At 45.5% G+C, this 18,740-nt stretch overlaps 1 protein-coding gene across 3 annotated transcripts in view; it reads left to right on the forward strand.

The window, feature by feature from the left end:
- Nucleotides 1-18,740, forward strand: part of LOC141273041 (glycine N-acyltransferase-like) — an 86,117-nt gene that overhangs the window by 41,360 nt on the left and 26,017 nt on the right. For 2 of the 3 annotated variants that reach the window (XM_073684368.1, XM_073684369.1), the window contains one exon: nt 9,114-9,258. The gene's annotated coding sequence lies outside the window, so the exon portion shown is untranslated. Of the gene's footprint in view, nt 1-9,113; nt 9,259-14,405; nt 14,594-18,740 lie in introns of those variants that run through there. The other variant, XM_073684367.1, reaches the window with a different exon arrangement.

Here is an 18,740-nt window from a genome sequence, read left to right on the forward strand (position 1 = left end):
CCAAAAACAGGATAATAGAGATGTTTTACCGTGGAACATCAAAACCACAGTAATAATTTACTGGTGTATACCAGGCTTTTTAAAATATATATATATTTGCGGCTGAACAGTGAGCGACACACTCAAACTGTTTTTTTTAGATACATATGGCCCATAGAACTGCAAAAGCACACTTCTATTTCTCTGGCCTACACCAGACTATTTTCAACAGATATATTTGTGTCTGAAAAATCAGAGGCACACTTTTTTTTTGGGGGGGGGTGGGGCACCAAAAGGTTAATAAGATGGGTATTTGTACATTGTGAAAGAGGAAAAAAAAAAAAAAAGAGGATTTAGATAAAAAAAAAGGATTTTTCCTGGCCCCCGGGACCTGGAGCTAAGTCCTGCAATTTCAGCAACAGGAGCAGCACACAGGACTGTAGTGCAGCGTTTGCTGGTATAACCACTGCGTCTCCTATACAGCCTGCCAGCCTGCCTGCCTGATATACCTGGGATGGATATTAGTCCTGAGAAGGACTGTTTGTTTGATCTGGCAGCCTTTACAGACCCTACACTAACTATTTTGCAGGATATATCTCTCCCTAAATCAGCAGCGCTGTCCCTACACTGTCTGATCCGGAGCGACTGTGTCCAAGATGGCGGCGCCCGGTTGCAAATACTCGAGTTGACGCTGTGCGGCCAGCCAATCATTGTAATGCCCACAAACAACATGGCTGCGGCATTACAGTGACTGGCTGGCAATCCCTGCATGTTCATTGGTTCTGTAAAGAGCGCCAAACTTGCAGGGCGGAGACCCGAGCTCCCGCCCGAGTAACCCGGAAATGCTCGGTGCTCGCCTAACATCCCGAGTAGCGTGATGCTCGGGCGAGTACCGAGCAGTGTCGAGCATGTTCGCTCAACACTAATGTCAACCTTTTCCTGGAGATGTGGGAGAGATTTCTTAGCCACCTTAATACCAGCGACAAGATCATCAGGCTTACCTGGAAATATAGCCAGGTATAAATTGACTTCTTAGATCTTCTGATTTCTAAATCACCCGACGGCACCATTAGTACGGATATTTTCCAGACAGAGACCGCTACAAATGCATTTTTACATTTTATGTCATGTTACCCTCCTAAACTCAAGAGCTCTATCCCTACTGAACAATTTTTGAGGGCTCACTGTATTTGTTCGTGACGCGCCCCGTGGGCCGTGGGGCACCCGGTGGCGGGCCGGTCGTCGCTAGGGGAGATGTCACAGTGGCGGTGACCAGGTCCGTGACCCAGGGCGTTCAATCAAAAAGGGGGTTATTTACAGGGGAATTAATAAAGTTTTATATTTATAGTTCGTGACGCCACCTGTGGTATGCGGCTATGTGGAGCCGCCGCTGCTGTGCAGAACCTCTGGAGCTGATGTTAGTGCAGCAGGGTTGGTTCAGCTCTCCACAGGCAGAGCTTAGCTCCAGGGCAGTGTAGATGTTGTAGGTGAAGTAAATGATGCTGGGCGTTGTAGTGCAGGGGTGATGGCGCAAATAATAATCACAGAGACAGGAGGGTGCAGTCCTCAGGGTCTTTACTCACGGTTGTTGCAGTCCAAGTTACAGGTACCAGTGTAACTTCCCTCGTCGTGTTGCGCTTACTCAGGGAGGGGTTCAGTCCACCCTCAGATATCTCGGGAGTACTTAGCGGGACCCCCTTCTGTGTGTTCTCTCTCTGTCCGTCTCCCTGCACCTCATACCAAGTGTCCCAATCTGGTACCCGCGGGCCTTGTCGGGCGACGTCTTTTCCGTCCCCTGGGTCCTCTATAGCTACCTTCTTGGTGAGACTGATATGGACTGTTGGCTGCAGGACTTGAAATACTGCAGGCTCCAGTTTCTAGTTGAGACATACAGTCTTCCTCTAGTTGAGGGACCAGTCCCCTTTGTGTGGCCTGACCCATTGCTGTGGCCTCAGCATTGGCTAGTTCGACCGTGCTTCAGGCCCCAGATCTCACTCTCTGGTTTGTGGTGCAGAATGATGCCAGCACTTATGGACTGGGTGCGATTCTCAGCCAGGTGAGAATTCTAGAGGATTCTCAAGGTGAAGAGCACCCAATTCTCTAACCAGGAAACTCCTGCATAATTGAAAAAGAGTGTTTAGCAATTGTGTGGGCTCTGCAGAAACTGCAGCCATACCTCTATGGGTGCAACTTCATCATGATCACAGATCATAACCCACTGAGTTGGCTCAACAGAGTAGTAGGGGATAATGGGAAATTGCTCAGATGGAGCCTGATCTTGCAGCAATATGATTTTACAATTCAACATAAGAAGGAAATTGATCATGGCAATGCTGATGGTTTATCCGGCCAAGGGGGGCCTTCATTGGATACGTGCTAGGGAGCTGACAAGTAAGTTAAACTCCCATGCACGTTCAAAAGGGGGGAGGTGTGAAGGAAAATTTATAATCAATAAGGGAAAAAGATAACAGCAGTAGAGTTACATATGTGACACTCGCAAGCCCTGCCCTGGGAAGATGGGGGATACTCGGAGCCGGGTCAGATGTTGAGGGGGATGCAGCCGTGGCCTGGACCCGTTCCGTGCCCAGGGCTGTCACATTAAAAATGATGTTAGGGCTTTCCGGGTTGAGTGGTAATTTGTCTACTACGCCACCTGTGGTGTCTGGTGAAGGGCCACCAGCGCCGCTACAGTCGGCTGAGGACCGGTGTCATGGCGGCTAAAGTTCTCGCTGCTCCCCACAGGCGGAACGTGGCCTCAGGGCAGGCAAAACAGGATGGAAGGGGAGTAGTAGTGTGGGAGTACGGGCACCGCGTCGCGTGGTATGGCGCGTAAAGAACAGTCCGGAGGCCATAGGGATGAATTTCCAAGGCTTTACTCACAGTTCTCTTAAGCAGCACAAGGCTTCTCCCTGCTCCTCGCGGAGTCCTGCGGCCACCAGGGACGGGGGTCCGACTACCTCCGAGAAAGTCCAGTGTGAGGTAGCATCCCTACACCAGAGTGTTAATGCACTACAGACTTTACCCTTTCCCGTCTGTGCGTGTGTAGTAGATAGGCCAGGTCTCCCTCTGAGCTCCTCTCAGGTGTATGGCTTGGGTGGCAATTCCTCTCTATCCGAGGCCTGGCAGGATCCTCAGGGCCTAACCGGGCTTTCCCGTCCTGGACGTAGAGTACAAGGTTGGGTGTCGGGGGCCGGTGCCCCTCTTGCAGCTGAATCCCTCTGAATAGATCAGGTAGGCGAGGACAGGCGGCGTGCTCCGCTCCGTCTTCATCCTCCCCGGGACCCATTTGCTAGGGAGCCACACTCTAAAGTTCCCGGGCCTTCTTGATCCTGGTCCTCGGCCGGGTTGAGACATTCTTTGTCTGCAACCTACCACTCGTCCCAATATCAGGGTACGAGGGCTGTGTCCCATGCCGGTGCAGGCCCACACAGGATCTGCGCTCCCGGAGGGAAGTCACATTAACACACAGTAGTTTTGACAGCAACCAAGACAGCCGACAGACTAGCAAAGGCTAGACTAAGGACGAACCACTTGACAGACAGACTGCCAGAGACCAAGATCAAAGATGGCATTCTATTAAATATGAAATTAGAAGTGTAACTAACTAACTGTTCCTCCACCCACACCCACTAACTGGTTCCTACTCCTTTGTGTTCCCCAGTCTCCCTGTAACCAGGGGAGCAGCACTAGTGCATACTAGCTCCCTCTGGTGGAAATGTGGTGTTGGATGCAAAAGGCTAGGTCACTACCATCACACCGGCCTTACCTCAGAGGAGGAACACCACACTCCATTGCAGAAGTGCAGCATTCCTGTGGCGATCGAACCCTCAGGGGCGCCACACATATAGTTGACAAAAGAGTGAAACAGGATATACCAGCATTGTATGCATTAAGGGGATTTTGCTGGAAGTGTCAAATCAGACCTCTTAGCTCCTAGACCATGAGCTTCAAAGGGGTTAGCATATGGTCTGTACTAAGCAGAATATTTCCTATTGTCTGTATAGGAAGACACAGGTATTTTAAATGCCACAATTTGACTTATTGGCCGTTTAAAGGCAGCATAGTTTAAATACACCAGTCCAGGTCATCCTGGAAATATGAGCCAATGGTCTGTACTATAAAAAGCTTAGTTACACAAAGAGAAGTGTTCATGTGCGGGCAGCCTGGAAGGATGATGGCCTCCAAAATTCCTTTCTTCCTCCCTCTGGGAAACAGGATAACTGCAGGCGGGAATGTTATAGGTATTTCTCTTGTTTCTCCCCTTTTATTTTATAACTGTTTTGCATATTTGTGTGTCGTTTTATTTTTATCTTTTTATATTAAAGCTTAAAAACTTTAAGTTGACCCTTGTTCGCTTCAAAGAACCTATAGCCTATATAGAGAGTGTGTGACCTTTTGATTGTCTGACAGTGACATAGATTTCGGGGACTCATCACCCCGTGTGTTTGATGAGTGGTGGCAGCGTTAAGTAATCGGGGTGTGCGTGCTGAATGTGTGGGGGTGTGATTTATGCTCACTTTATAGCCTAAGAGCTGGATGGAGTGAGAGGAAATAAATTAACCAGTGCAGGTGCACGGCCACGTCACGTGCTGAGAAATGTGTACGTGACTAGAGATGAGCGAATATTTCAATATTCGGTTCAGATTACGATCGCCGAATTTCCAATATTCGCTGATTTAATCGTCAAATATTCGCTAAACATAGCCGAACGCCATTGGATTCAATGGAGGTCAAAACCAAACACATGCACAACACCTTCAAAGGGCCCAAAAGCAGCCAAAACACATCAAATTAGGGACAGACACCAGGAAAGTGCCATCAATTGACCCAGAGTACACGTAGTATAATTATTATTATTTGTTATTATAGCGCCATTTATTCCATGGCGCTTTACATGTGAATAGAGGTCACCGACTGGTACAAGAGGAGAGAGGACCCTGCCCGTGAGTGAGCACAGTTGGTCATGCAGCGGTACAGAGTTCCACAGTAGAGGAGATGCACGGGACAAATCTTGTATTGGATTGTGGCAAGAAGAGATAATAGGGAAGTAGAGAAGGAGATCTTGTGAGGATGGGAGGTTGCGCGCAGGTAAGTACATGGAGACTAGGTCACAGATGTATGGTGGTGTAAGGCGGCGGTGTTCACACCGTGCAGTAACTGAGGCAGTGACCCAAGCAAGTCCAACATAAACAGCTTTATTAAGCAACTCACGGGTAAACAGGACAGTCCTCCGGTTCGCAGCCGGGTTAACACAAGTCTTTAAACAATGGTTGCCGTGGGCAATGGCCGCGCCGGGTCGCTCAGAGCCTGACAGGTACAGAGGCTTCCCAGGAGTGGGTTCAGCCACACTCAATCCTGCTGAGCTCCCCTGCTGTGCTCCTAGCAGGTTCCAACATAGAACAACACTAATCCTTAGTGCAGGGGGTTTAAAGGACCTGTGGCAAGAGTCACTGGAAAACCAGGGTTGGAGGGAGGAGGCCGCCCCACTGCCTCCTGTGACCTCCTCCAAGAAATGAAGGCCCTGCCGGCTTTTACTAATCTGCCTTAGCCAGGTAGTCTGACCAGGTCAATGCTCACCTTCATTACTGCATTGCAGCCGCAGGTGAGTTTGTGACAGCAATGCACTCCAATGGATTTAATAGGTCTCTGTACACATTCTGGGGGATATATAACGTCCCTCGTATACGATCCCGGTCACTGCCTCACAGTGGTGACAGGTTTTCGATGGCTTGGTATGCCAAAGTTAGGCTTTTCAACTGGAGTCTCTGGGCAAAGGGGAGCCAGCACAGGGATTGACAGAGGGGAGAAGCTGGGGAATAGCGGGGTGACAGGTTTATTAGTCGGCCAGCACAGTTTAGGATAGATTGGAGGGGTGCGAGAATGGTAGAAGGGAGGCCACAGAGCAGGAGTTTGCAGTAGTCAAGGAGGAAGATGATGAGGGCATGCATAATTGTTTTTGCAGATTCTTGTTTGAGGAATGTGTGGATCTGGGAGATTTTTTTTACTTGGAGTCTGCATATCCCTCCAAGCGCAAGTGCAGATACGCAGCCACCTACAGGCCACAATACTTAACTGCCACATTTCTCGACTGCTTGCACTAGAAATTTTGCCTTTTAGGCTCGTGGAGGCAGAAGCTTTCCGCAACCTCATGGTAGCGGCTGTCCTTTGGAACTCGGTCCCCAGCCTCCACTAATTCTCCCAGTGTGCCGTCCCCGACTTATACAAGCACGGGTCCCAGAACATTACCTGTACCCTCACCAAAGCAGTTACTGGGAAGGACCACTTAACCACAGACACGTGGACAAGTGCTTGTGGCCAGGGATGGTACATCTCACTAACGGAACACTGGGTTAATATTGTGGAAGCAGGACCCAGTCGGACCGTGGGATGGAACACGTCCTCCCGACGCAGAGGATTGTGGGCCCTGGGTCAATCAAGCTTCAACACAATGTTCACAAGGTTGACAGCAGCGGTGGTTGGTCTCCTAGAAAATGAGCAAACTCCTTCATTATGATAGAGGCCACCATCTCCTTAGCTTGCTGGTTGTCACAAATAATTTGGAGATTTGTGGCAGCTCTGGTTATGCTGTAATTTAAATGTAGTTTTTTCCTTTTAGTCAGCAAGGGTTAATGTTAATCTCTTGCTGACAGCCCTTTATTAGCGGTCAGCTGATGTTGGTTGGTGCCACTCCCACCTCCCTTTAAGTAGCCACATGATACATCAGCTGACTGCTGGTTATAGTCCATTCTATGCTGACCTCTTTGAAGGAGCCAGTCTCTGGAAAAGCTGTGGTATTCGTTGCTATTGCAGCGGTGAAGTTTTCTGTTGTAGAGATAAGTGTATTTTATGTTGCTATCCTCCCATTGTTTGCCTTCCCTTCCTTGTGCTGTCTTATTGTAGTGGTGAGACTAGAGTCTCGCTGGCCTGCAGACTAGCCAGGTTAAGTCCAGGGCCAGCGAGGGCTTAGGCACGTGATCACACACGGGGGGGAAGGACCCATCTAGGGACGATAGGGGAGCTTAGGGACAGACACAGGTTGGTGTCAGGAGGCGTCCCTTCCCTTGTTCCCTACCTCTAGGGCCCTCCTTCCCACTCTATCTCCCATTGCATCCATATGTTGTGCCATCCGCCGGTCATTCTCTTGTCGTTCTGTGACACTGGTATTTTCTGTGGGAATGAGCTTGTCTCCAACCAGCCAGGAATATCCAGTGAATTATGTAACACCATGGTTTGGTATTAGCACCCAGTACCAGAAGCGAAGCCATCCACAATTTCAATCTCAGGAATTTTATTTGGTAGACTGACTGCCCAAACATTAGTTTCTCACATAGGAGCTGAAGACACTGAGTGGCAGTAAGTGCAAGTTTCTCAAGCATGACCTGTTTGTTAGATATCAGAGGGAGAACAGAATTGGGCTTTGCCAAGGTGCCAGATTGCAAATCTTAAGTCTTATAGATGGCTGGAGCCAGTCTACAGTAAAAAAGCAGCCATAGAGAGTCCGGGAACCTTCACACAGACTTTTATTAGCCAGGGCTGCTTCTCAGCAGGGTTGGACGGGCCCACCAGGGAACTGGAGAATTCTCTAGTGGGCACTGACTTCTGCTTCTGGAGAGTTCATAGCGCAAACCTGACAGCTGCTATGGGGCTCTGGAGTGGGAAAGAAAGGTGGGCCCTCAGAATCAAATCCTCTGGTGGGCCCAATGTTCTTCAGTCTAACACTGCTTCTCGGTGAGAGTTGTATTTCACCAGGACTGGCATAGAGGGAAACCGTATCTACTCTGGCTGTCATTTCTCCCAGGAAGTCCTCTAATGCAGCTTGTTCAATAAGCAATGGGAAGCCAATCCAACATAATCTCACACTTCTTGGTGGTGCTTAGTCACACACAAAGATCTCTCTTTACGCCTTGAATTTCATGACTACAGAGTTGGGAAATGGCCTGATCTGCAATGTGTTTTGAGAAATAACGTGCATAAGCAAAGCCACGGGTTAGGCTACTGAAGGTCATCATTAAGCAAAACTCATACAGCTTTCCCACAGACTGAAAAAGGGGTATCAAGACTTCCAAGACAGCCAAGACTTCCCTGTCCTCACCAAGAGGACGTCTGTCCCTGTTCTCATCCTCCTCCACATTATCACCCAATCTGCATAGAGATGAGATGAGGCTGGGCTCTGTAGCATCACCCTGTATAGTCTCTTCCTCCGCCTGCAATGCATCCTCTTTAATTGTGAGTAGCGAGCATTTCAGTAGACAGAGAAGTGGGATAGTGACGCTAATTATAGCATCATCACCCCTCACCATCTTGGTGGAGCCCTCAAAGTTTTGGAGGACGGCACAGATGTCAGACATCCATGCCCACTCATCAGCTCTTATGTGCGAAGGTTGACCTGAATTCCAATGGGCGCGTTGAAGCTGGCACTCAACAACTGCCCTCTGTTGCTCACAAATCACTCCCAACATCTGCAACATTGATTTCCAATGTGTGGTCACATCGCACACCAGTCGGTGAGCTAGAAGCTGCAAACGCTGCTGAAGCACTGCCAGGGTGGTGAAAGCTGTAGCTCACTTTCTGCAATGGGCACACATGTGGCATACTTTCACAAGCAGCTCTGGAAGATCTGGATAGGTTTTGAGAAACCGCTGAGCCACTAAGTTGAGCACATTTAGTGCTCGCTCATTATAATGTGTACCCCTGCATGGAGAACAATATCACCACCAAAGAATTAAAAGATTAAATGTAAATGGAGATGGTGGAGTTCAAACTCTTAGCTTTCTCATCTGTAGGATGAAACAATCTTTTACGTGACCACAACTGCGGGACCGAGGGCTGGCTGCAGTGCTGAGAGAGGGCGGATACACAAGCAGTATGCTAGCCAAACTGTTAAAAACACTTTAGTTGCACCGCACTAATTTTCTTGCACTTTTTCACCCATTTTTGCCGATTTTAAGAAATAATGCTCGTGTTTCTGATCACGAATCCGAATGTGCCATATTCGTGTTGAATTTAACATTTGCGATTGGTTTTCGAACATATTCGCGCATCACTAATAGTGAGGAACAATCATTTATTCCGAGGCTCGGCATAGGGCAGATGTTTTTATTCAAGATAATTATAATGACATTGCTATCTTTAAGGACATCTTGTGGGGATGTGCTTCAGAAGATCGGAGAAGATGGAGGTCTGCAAAGACAAGCTGTGTCTGAGAAAAGTCATCATGGCATCTGGACAAGATGAAGACGAAAAGAAAGAGACGACTCCAGAGACAGCGTCATCTATAAGGTACCTGGATGTAAATGTGTTTTGTGATGCTAACTAATTCTCATATTTTTATTCATGATAGGAGCATTAAAAGGGTTGTCTAAGTTTGTAATGAGTCTGCAGTCATTCTATGTGACTGCAAGCTTCTGAATTTTCACAGTACGCACTGCACGCTGTCAGGATTCTCTTGTGTCGGCGATTTGCATACATGCAGTCACATGCCAACTAGACATACATAGCCTCGCTCAATAAAAATTAATTGAGCAAGGCCGGACAAGTCTAGTCGGAATGTGGCCAGAAGCATACAAATTGTATACTTTTGCAAGGGAGAATCCTAAAAGTGTGCAGTGAATGTACTGTGAGAATTCAGAAGCCTGCAGTCATCTAGAGTGACTGCAGACTTTCATCTCAAACCTGGACGAGCCCTTTAATTATAAAATGAAGCCTTTAGCATGTCAATCCTAACAGCATATAATATACTCACTGTCAGGATTCAGCTCTGCATGAAATAAATGGGAAAAGGCATAAAAAATGCAGCAGAGATGCAATAATCAAAGAAGATTGTAATTGCATAGTTTGGTGCAGACACTTGCAGAAAAAAAAACCACAGTATTTCTGCACGGCCTTAGAGACACAAAAAAGCCAAATGTCATATGGTGAAGATTACATAAAGATGAGAAAGTTCTGGTGGCTCCAACTGTGAATGAAGGAACAAAAAATAATCCACAGGTCCCAACTAGAGATGAGTATGATGCAGAAATGACGTTGCATCAACACTGGTTAACCAAAAGCTGCATCGGTAAGGTAATAGATTCACAGGCCTCAAGTCCAGCCACCAGGTACCACTTACCAAGGTGCAGCATCGGGTTCCCATGAATCAATCCACTCATCTCTAATCCCAACTGTCCCGGATACAGTGGACAGTCCTGGATTTGGGTCTAGGCCCTGCAGTTTCGGGCGTCGGCTAAATTTCTCTTGCTGCCACCGCCCATCTGACATATTTTTTGTTCCTCTTTCTGTTCTTAAAAAGTTGGGAGGTATGGATTTGGGGAGTTTCCTCTCAGTTTCTTCTGCAAAAACCATCTAAAAAAACTCTATATGCACACAGCCTAAATGGGGAAAGAAAACTATTTTCCCTTATTGCCATTTACCACGCATTAATTTCTTGAAGAAACTTTTATGTAAAAATGTTCACTACACCACCAATGTCTTGAGGGGTATAGTTTACAAATGGAGTCACTTCTGTAGGGTTTCCATTGTACTAATACTTCAGGGGCTCTGCAACTCAATTCCAGAAAAATGTGTGTTCCAAAAGACAAATGAGCTTTTTCCATTTCTGAGCCTTACCATGTGCTCATACAGTAATGTACCATTCCATACAGGATATTTCCATACCTTAACTCTTGTAAAAATGTAATTTTTCATTTACACAGGTCAATGATAAAGAAATCTTTAAAACACCTCTGAAGTAAAAAATATTCACTATATCCCTACATGTAGTCCTTGAAGGGTATAGTATCTAAAAGGGATTCACATCTGAGGGCTTCCACTGTTCTAGTACCTCAGGTGTTCAGCAAAACAATTCAACAAAAGCACCCTCTGTGCATCCAAACAGAAGATATGACCACATATGGTGTGAGCAAGCCCTTAGGGCAGAGACAGACTGCCGTATTTCTCGTGCGAGGATCGCATCATAAACCTCGTACTGGCCGGCACCTCTCCTGACCTGAGCTTGACAGCTGCATAGAAATACCTCATGCAGTCATGCTCAGGTCAGGAGAGGTGTCGGGCCAGTCCGTGCAGTGCAATGCAATCATTGGACGAGTTATATGGCAGTCTGACTCTGCCCTTAGAGGCAGATACTGGCTCTGTAATATAGCCGGTATCTGCCACGTGTGGAGGGAGCTCAGCTCCTTACCCCACTCCACACGTGAGGACTTCTTCCCAGGACATGAATTACACATCCATTTGCAGGAAGAAGTTAGCAAGCTCTTTATATACTATTTTAAATACTTCAGAGGTTGTACTTTTTCAAATTGGGAATTTTGAGAGGGGTAATATATAGGCTCCTCAAAGGCAGAGAATCGGATCAGTACCCAAATAATACGTTTCTGAAAGTCCCTTGAAAATGTCAAAAATTGCTGGTAAACTTATAAGCAGTCTAATGTTCCAGAAAAATAAACGGATGTATATGTTGTAAGGTTGTAGCTGGACAGGTCGTGGACGGGAGGTATGTGTCCCCAAGGTGCCAGGCTTTGGTGATGTAGGGCTCGGAAAAGCAGGCTCCAGCACACATAGTGCTGAAAGGTATTTAATGGGCCTGGATTATAGGGCTGGGTTTTACGAGCAGCTGAAAGAGCAGCATTCCTCACAATGTTTATGATTCCAACCTAAAGTACACATATGGGAAATGTTAAGGCCCCATCCCACATAACGAAATCGCTAGCGAGATCATTAGTGCGTCACGGTTTTGGAATCGCTGGAGAGTCGTTTCGTGATCGCTGGGGAGCTGTCAAACATGCAGAACTTCCCAACGATTTCGGCCGCCCCAGCGATTTAACTAACGATCTCGGCGGTTGTTGGGGCGCTTTCACACAGCAGCTATTTCAACGATCCACACCTTGATAGGGACTGTACTGTGTCACAAAGGCGTGCATAAAATTACTTTTCCGCGCCCCCCCCTCATCTCCGATTGGTGGACGCTACTGCGTTCTGATTGGGCGGCCTTGGTTTAACATCGCTACTGCGTCTCCGGTCAGATGGGATCGCTACTGCGTCTCTGGTCAGACGGGAACACTGGTGTGTGCATTGTTCCTGTACAGATGTATGGATGTCCATATATTTATATGAATATATATATAGAGATGTAAATGGCCATTTATGTGTATGCATATATGTATGTTTGAGAGTATGTATGTGTATATATAGTTATCTGTATACGTATGTGTATATGAGTGTGTGTGTATATATTTATGTACTTAAAAATATGTATGAGTACATGGATGAATCTGTTTACATACGAGTACACGAACGTATATGCGTGTATGTATGTGTGTATGTATGTACTGTATGTATGTATGTATCTGTATACGCATGTGTATACATATGTATATATATATATGGACTGCTTACTGCGGTGACTACCGCTACTACTGAAAGAATGACAAACAAAGCTTTTGCATAGTAGAACACGCAGTTTATTAGACACATCAGTACAGAAATGTCAGTAGTGTAGAAACATGAATGGTTGCCCACTATAGGTTCTGATGCTGCCAAGGAACAGCACCAGGACCGTTAAAATACTGGCAGTAGTTGTCGCGGCAGGTCTTCGCATCATGGGTGTTTCTGCCATGTCCCACTGGTTGAAGGCCTGCAGGATCGTTTGCACGCTATTCACCGAGCTCCACTTCCCCATCGGCTAGGTCCACAGAGTCCACGAAGCCAGGCGGACAGTACGCAATTGCATCACGTCGACGAAGAAAGTTGTGAAGCGTGCAACAGGCCAAAAGAACAGAGTCTATTGATTTAAGCTTCATGTTAATTGGCGTGTGAAAAACTGTGAATCGGTTGGCCAGGACAGCGTGTCAGAAAACGTGCTGTGTGGGTGTGTGTGCACGAGACCCCTAAAATATCTGCCATGCAAAAGCATATATATATATACAAACCAAAGCCAAGCCCTCCCTCCCTGAAGAGCAATGATAGATAATTGGTAGATGTCCTATAAATGAATTAAAAATGGAAACTCATTTGAGACCCCAAACAATACCTACCTCGCTAAAGATGTCTGATTTCTTCAAAGTGGAGTCACAGCCGGAGAACGCTGGTGGGATCCGAAAAACAAGGACGCAGTAGCGACCACCAATCGGGGACGAGGGGAACGGAAAAGTCCAATTTATGCACGCCTACGTGTCTAAGTTCTGAATCGCTAACGAGGTCGTTGATAAGGTGTCAAATACAGCGATGCACACTGCCCAGCGGGAGCGCAACGACCCAGGAATGGTCCAGGAAGCTTTGTAACGATCAGCTATCTCACAGCAGGGGCCTGATCGTTGCTACCTGTCAGACATAACGAGATTGCTAGCGAGATCGCTATTGTGTCACAAAAACCGTGACGTATCAACGATCTCGCTAGCGATCTCGTTATGTGTGATGGGGCCTTTAGTCATACTTCACAACTTAGTTAATGATTATCTACTTTAGGTGTGTACAGTTAATGTGAGCCACGGACCGTTCACGGAGCATACACGCACCCATTACAGCTAATGTGTCAGGGCACATGGATTATTTTCCATATGGACCAACAGTCTGTGTAGAAAAATATCGCATCATGCACTACCTTGGTCCTATTTAAAGACCAGACTAGTGTATGTAAGTTACACCTACCACTTGCAATCATTCACTGTGCACACGGAGCAAGACATGTCTGCAGCTTGCAGACAGGACTTAGGCTATGTGCACACGATGCGTATTTCATGCGTATTTTGTGCGGAAAATTCCGCAGCGTAAACGCATGAATTACGCATGTTAGCCTTCTGCCATGGTCCCCTATGGCATTCCGCAATTGTAATGCCCACGATGCGGAATTTTCCGCAGCGTTTTGTTGTGCGGAAAATTCCGCAGCATGTCAATTCTTTGTGCGTTTACGCATGCGGAATTGCCATCTACAATGCAGTAGAAAACGCAAGGCAATTCCGCATGTGCAAAACGCGCGAATTACGCGCGAAAAACGCATGTCAAATTCCGCATGCGTTTTCCAGGAAAAAGGACATGCGGAAATGAAGCGGAAATTTCCGCTTCAAATACGCATCGTGTGCACTTAGCCTAATCCGAGTTTTCAGGGCAGACACTAAATATTTGAACAGTGCAGATTTTTAATTTTTTTCTCATGATTAACATAAAATAAACAAGTATCACGAATAAACAGTCTCAGATTCATTTGGATGTGTAAAAGCATTCCAGAGGTATTGTTACGTAAATTGACACATGCCAGATTTGAAAAATGGGGCTGTGTCCTAACGTCCCAAATAGTCAGCTCTTTTAAGGGGTTAAAGTAAATGAAAACTAATAGTTAATCATGTAGCTGCAGAAGGGAGGAGAGCAAATCCTTTGCCTATGTGTGAGAGCCTATAAAGTAAATGATTGACTCTAGGAGTGGGGGTCTGTGAGGGAGAGTATGCACATGCTTTCAGCATTAGAGCTTATAGTCATGTAACCTAACTCTGCAGCACATCCCACTTTTAAAGAGTGCCAGAAATTCCATCTCTTTGGCCCTGCAGCTCTCAGGGTCCAGTGTTGAAGATCAGATTGCAGTCGTCAACAAGGCGATCTAAGAAAAACTACACAGATCTGAGGACAGGTACATAATAACTGATGTGTTTACTACATACCCTCTACTGTAAGTTAAAGGGGAACCTGAACTTATACAGTATGAGGAAGTTGTGTAAATTAGATTTGTTCTCACACCGAGAGTTGCCACCTTCTTCATCAAGTGTTAAAAAGGGACATGGTTTTGTGGGGCATGGCTTATCATGGAGTGCGAGTTTACAGTTCTATAGATTTATTGTCAAGACATGTTAAATATTGTGCTGCCACCAATTCTTCCTAAAAATATTGCCTAAATTCAGGGTGTTTTGCATGTTCTTTTGTTTGTGATTTTTTTGCCACAATTTTGCACATATTCATTTTAGTACTAGATGGATACTCCTGTATAGAATATCACAGATTGTGCTATTACATACAGTAGTGAAATGGTGTATCATCCAAAAAGTTATATACCATAAACTGAAATAACCCTGGGTCTGCTTCCAATTCACATGGCTGTGTAGGTGGGTAGTGTGCTGTCTCTGGCTTTCTGCTGCCTTGTCCATTACAATCCCAGCAGGTGGAATCCTATACATGACCTAGTCCTTACACCATAGCTCCCAGCCATGACCTAGTCCTTACACCATAGCTCCCAGCCATGACCTAGTCCTTACACCATAGCTCCCAGCCATGACCTAGTCCTTACACCATAGCTCCCAGCCATGACCTAGTCCTTACACCATAGCTCCCAGCCATGACCTAGTCCTTACACCATAGCTCCCAGCCATGACCTAGTCCTTACACCATAGCTCCCAGCCATGCCTGAGTGGGCAGACTGTCCCATCACAGTCATTGCTTTTGTCCTGCTCTATACTCACCTCTCTGACATTTTCACTTCCCTCACCATGGGGGTCACCCAGAACTCAAGCTTACTTGTCCTTTGTTCACAGTCAGCAGCTCTACCAATGAGCCACAGCTCATAATGGGACACATAGGAGATTTTTATAATCTTGACCTCTATATCAGGCAGTGAATCCAGACACAAAGAATACAAATACATTGCATACAGCAGCGTATTTCTTTGTACCTGTATTCTGAGGTGAAAAAAGGTCAGTTTTCTGTTCTTATAAAACTAATATTTTTATTATAAGCAATTACAAAAGTGTATTTTTATCTTTTTTGTGAGTCCCTCCACATGGTCTAGAACACACAACCCTCAACATCCCAGGCAGGAGCAGAACATACTGAACCACAAACTCTAATGATGTCATGGGGAGAATTTTCTGTACTTGATCAGTTATAGCAGGCTCTGATTACACAGATTTCACTGATACATTACACACAGCAGTGGATTTCTATGTATTGTATTCTAGATTGAGAATAAAAGAATTTTTTTCTTCCTATAAAATTACTAAAAAATAATGAAACACACTTAACCCCTTTCTGACGTGATCAGTAATAGTACGTCTCACCGCCCTGGACCTATTGGACCAGGTACATACTATTAGTCTATTACGCATCACGCCATCGTGCCCGCACACAAGCTGTGCTGGGCAATCGCCACCGGGTGTCAGCTGATTCTCACAGCTGACACCCAGTGTGATGTGCCAGGAGCGGTGCCGCACCGCTCCCGGCACATTAACCCCCGAAATGCTGTGATCGAAGTCGATCGCAGCATTCTGGGAGCAAGGAGAGGTAAGCGCGGCTTACTTACCTTGTCTCTGGCATCCCGCGCTGTCTGTGCCGGGACCCAGTAGTTGACATGGCGACCCGATGTCATCATGACGACAACCGGTTCACCAGACATCAGGAACTTACTTTGATCATGCGCAGTGCACGATGAAAGTAACGTCTGCATGCAGGCTGAGAGTCTGTATAGCATAGAAATGCTGCTGCTGCATCTCTATGCTATACAAGCAATCAGCCTGCAAAAAGTGAAAGTCCCATAGTGGGAAAAAGTGTAAAGGTAAAAAAATAATTGTAAAAATATTTAAAAAAAATGAAAAAATAATCCCCAAAAAATAAAAATATACGGTACCCATAAATAAATATTATTATGAAAAAAAAAAACACTAAAAGTATACATATTTGGTTTTGCCGCGTCCGTAACGACCTGACCTATAAAACTGTCCCACTAGTTAACCCCTTTAGTGAACACAGTAAAAAAAAGAAATAAAAAACGAAGCAAAAAACAATGCTTTATCATCATACCGCCAAACAAAAAATGGAATAAAATGCGATCAAAAAGACGAATGTAAATCAAAATGGTACCACTGAAAACGTCATCTTGTCCAGCAAAAAACAATCCACCGTACAGCTCCATCAGCCGAAAAATAAAATAGTTATAGTCTCAGAATAAAGCGATACCAAAAAATTATTTTTTCTATAAAATAGTTTTTATTGTGTAAAAGCGCCAAAACATAAAAAAAGTTATAAATGTGGTACCGCTGTAAACCTACTGACCCGAAGAATAAAGCTGCCTTATCAATTTCACCACACACGGAACGACATAAAAAAAAAAACAATTCCTGAATTGTTGTTTTTTGTTTATTCTGCCTCCTAAAAATCGGAATAGAAAGCGATCAAAAAATGTCACGATGGTACCAATAAAAACGTCAACTTGTCCCGCAAAAATGAAGCCCGACGTGACTCTGTCGGCCAAAGTGTGGAAAAATTATAGCTATCAAAATATGGTGATGCAAAAACTAGTCTTTGCAAAAAAAGGGGTTTTAGTGTGTGACAGCTGTCAGTCATAAAAACCCGATATGAATCTGGTATCGCTGTAATCACACCGACCCAAAGAATAAAGTCGTCTAATCACTTATACCGCATGAGGAAAGGCGTAAAAAATAAACTCTAGGATTAGGGTAGTGCTAGGGTTAGGGTTGTGCTAGTGTTAGGGTTAGGGTTGTGCTAGAGTTAGGGTTGTGCTAGGGTTAGGCTTATGCTAGGGTTAGGGTTGTGCAAGGGTTAGGGTTAGGGTTAGAGTTGTGTTGGGGTTGGGATTTTTTCAAAAGTGAAGAAAAAAAATGATGACGATATGGCGACTAGTGTTGAGCCCAAGTGCTTGCTACATGAGTTTGCATCGTGGGAGCTCGAGTGACATGCTCGAGTCTCCGCCCCATATGTTTCGCGGCTGTTATACAGCCAAAAAAACCTCACAAGGATTGCCAGCCATGCACGAGCGATCCCCGCATGGTTTTTTTTTGGGTGTCTAATAACCGTGAATCATGTTGGGCGGGGACTCGAGCATATATGGTGCGTACCCGATGCAACCTCAAGTAGCGAGCACTTGCTCTCAAGACTAATGACAACTTATTCTGTATGATGACCTAATATTATCAAATTCTGTGTCGTACCTTTGAGTTCAAAATGTTCACTATACCCCTTGATAAAATCCTTGAGGGGTCTAGTTTCCAAAATGGGGTCACTTGTGGGTGGTTTCCACTGTTTAGGAGCATCAGGGGCTCTCCAAACGTGACATGGCGTCCGCTCTCGATTCCAGACAATTTTGCGTTCAAAAAGTCACACAGTGCTCCTTCCCTTCTGAACCCTGCCAAGTGCCCAAACAGTGCATTTTCCCCACATATTGGGTATCGGCATACTCAGGAGAAATTGCACAACAGTTTTTGGGGTCCATTTTCTCTTCTTACCCTTGTGAAAATAAAAAATTTGGGGCTAAAAGATCATTTTTGTGGAAAGTTTGATTCTTTTATTTTCATGGCTATACGTTATAAACTTCTGTGAAGCACCTGGGGGTTCAGAGTGCTCACCACATATCTAGAGAAGTTCCCTGAGGGGTCTAGTTTCCAAAATGGTGTCACTTGTGGGGGTTTCCACTGTTTAGGCACATCAGGGGCTCCCCAAACGCAACATGGTATCTGCTAATTATTCAAGCAAATTTTACATTCAAAAAGTCAAATGGCGCTCCTTCCCTTCTGAACCCTTCCGTGCGCCCAGACAGTGTTTTTAACTCACATATGGGGTATTGGCATACTCAGGAGAAATTGCACAACAAATTGAATGGTGCAGTTTCTCCTTTTACCCTTATGAAATGCAAAATTGGGGGCTGAAAAACATTTTTGTGGAAAAAATGTGAAAATTTTAGTTTTACGGCTTAATGTTATAAACTTCTGTAAAGCACCTGGGGGGTTCAAGGTGCTCACTACACATCTAGATAAGTTCCCTGAGGGGTCTAGTTT

This window comes from Phyllobates terribilis, unplaced genomic scaffold (assembly GCF_046119375.1).
Source record: "Phyllobates terribilis strain yellow unplaced genomic scaffold, ASM4611937v1 Scaffold_5__5_contigs__length_657084704, whole genome shotgun sequence".
NCBI classification, from domain to species: Eukaryota; Metazoa; Chordata; class Amphibia; order Anura; family Dendrobatidae; genus Phyllobates; species Phyllobates terribilis.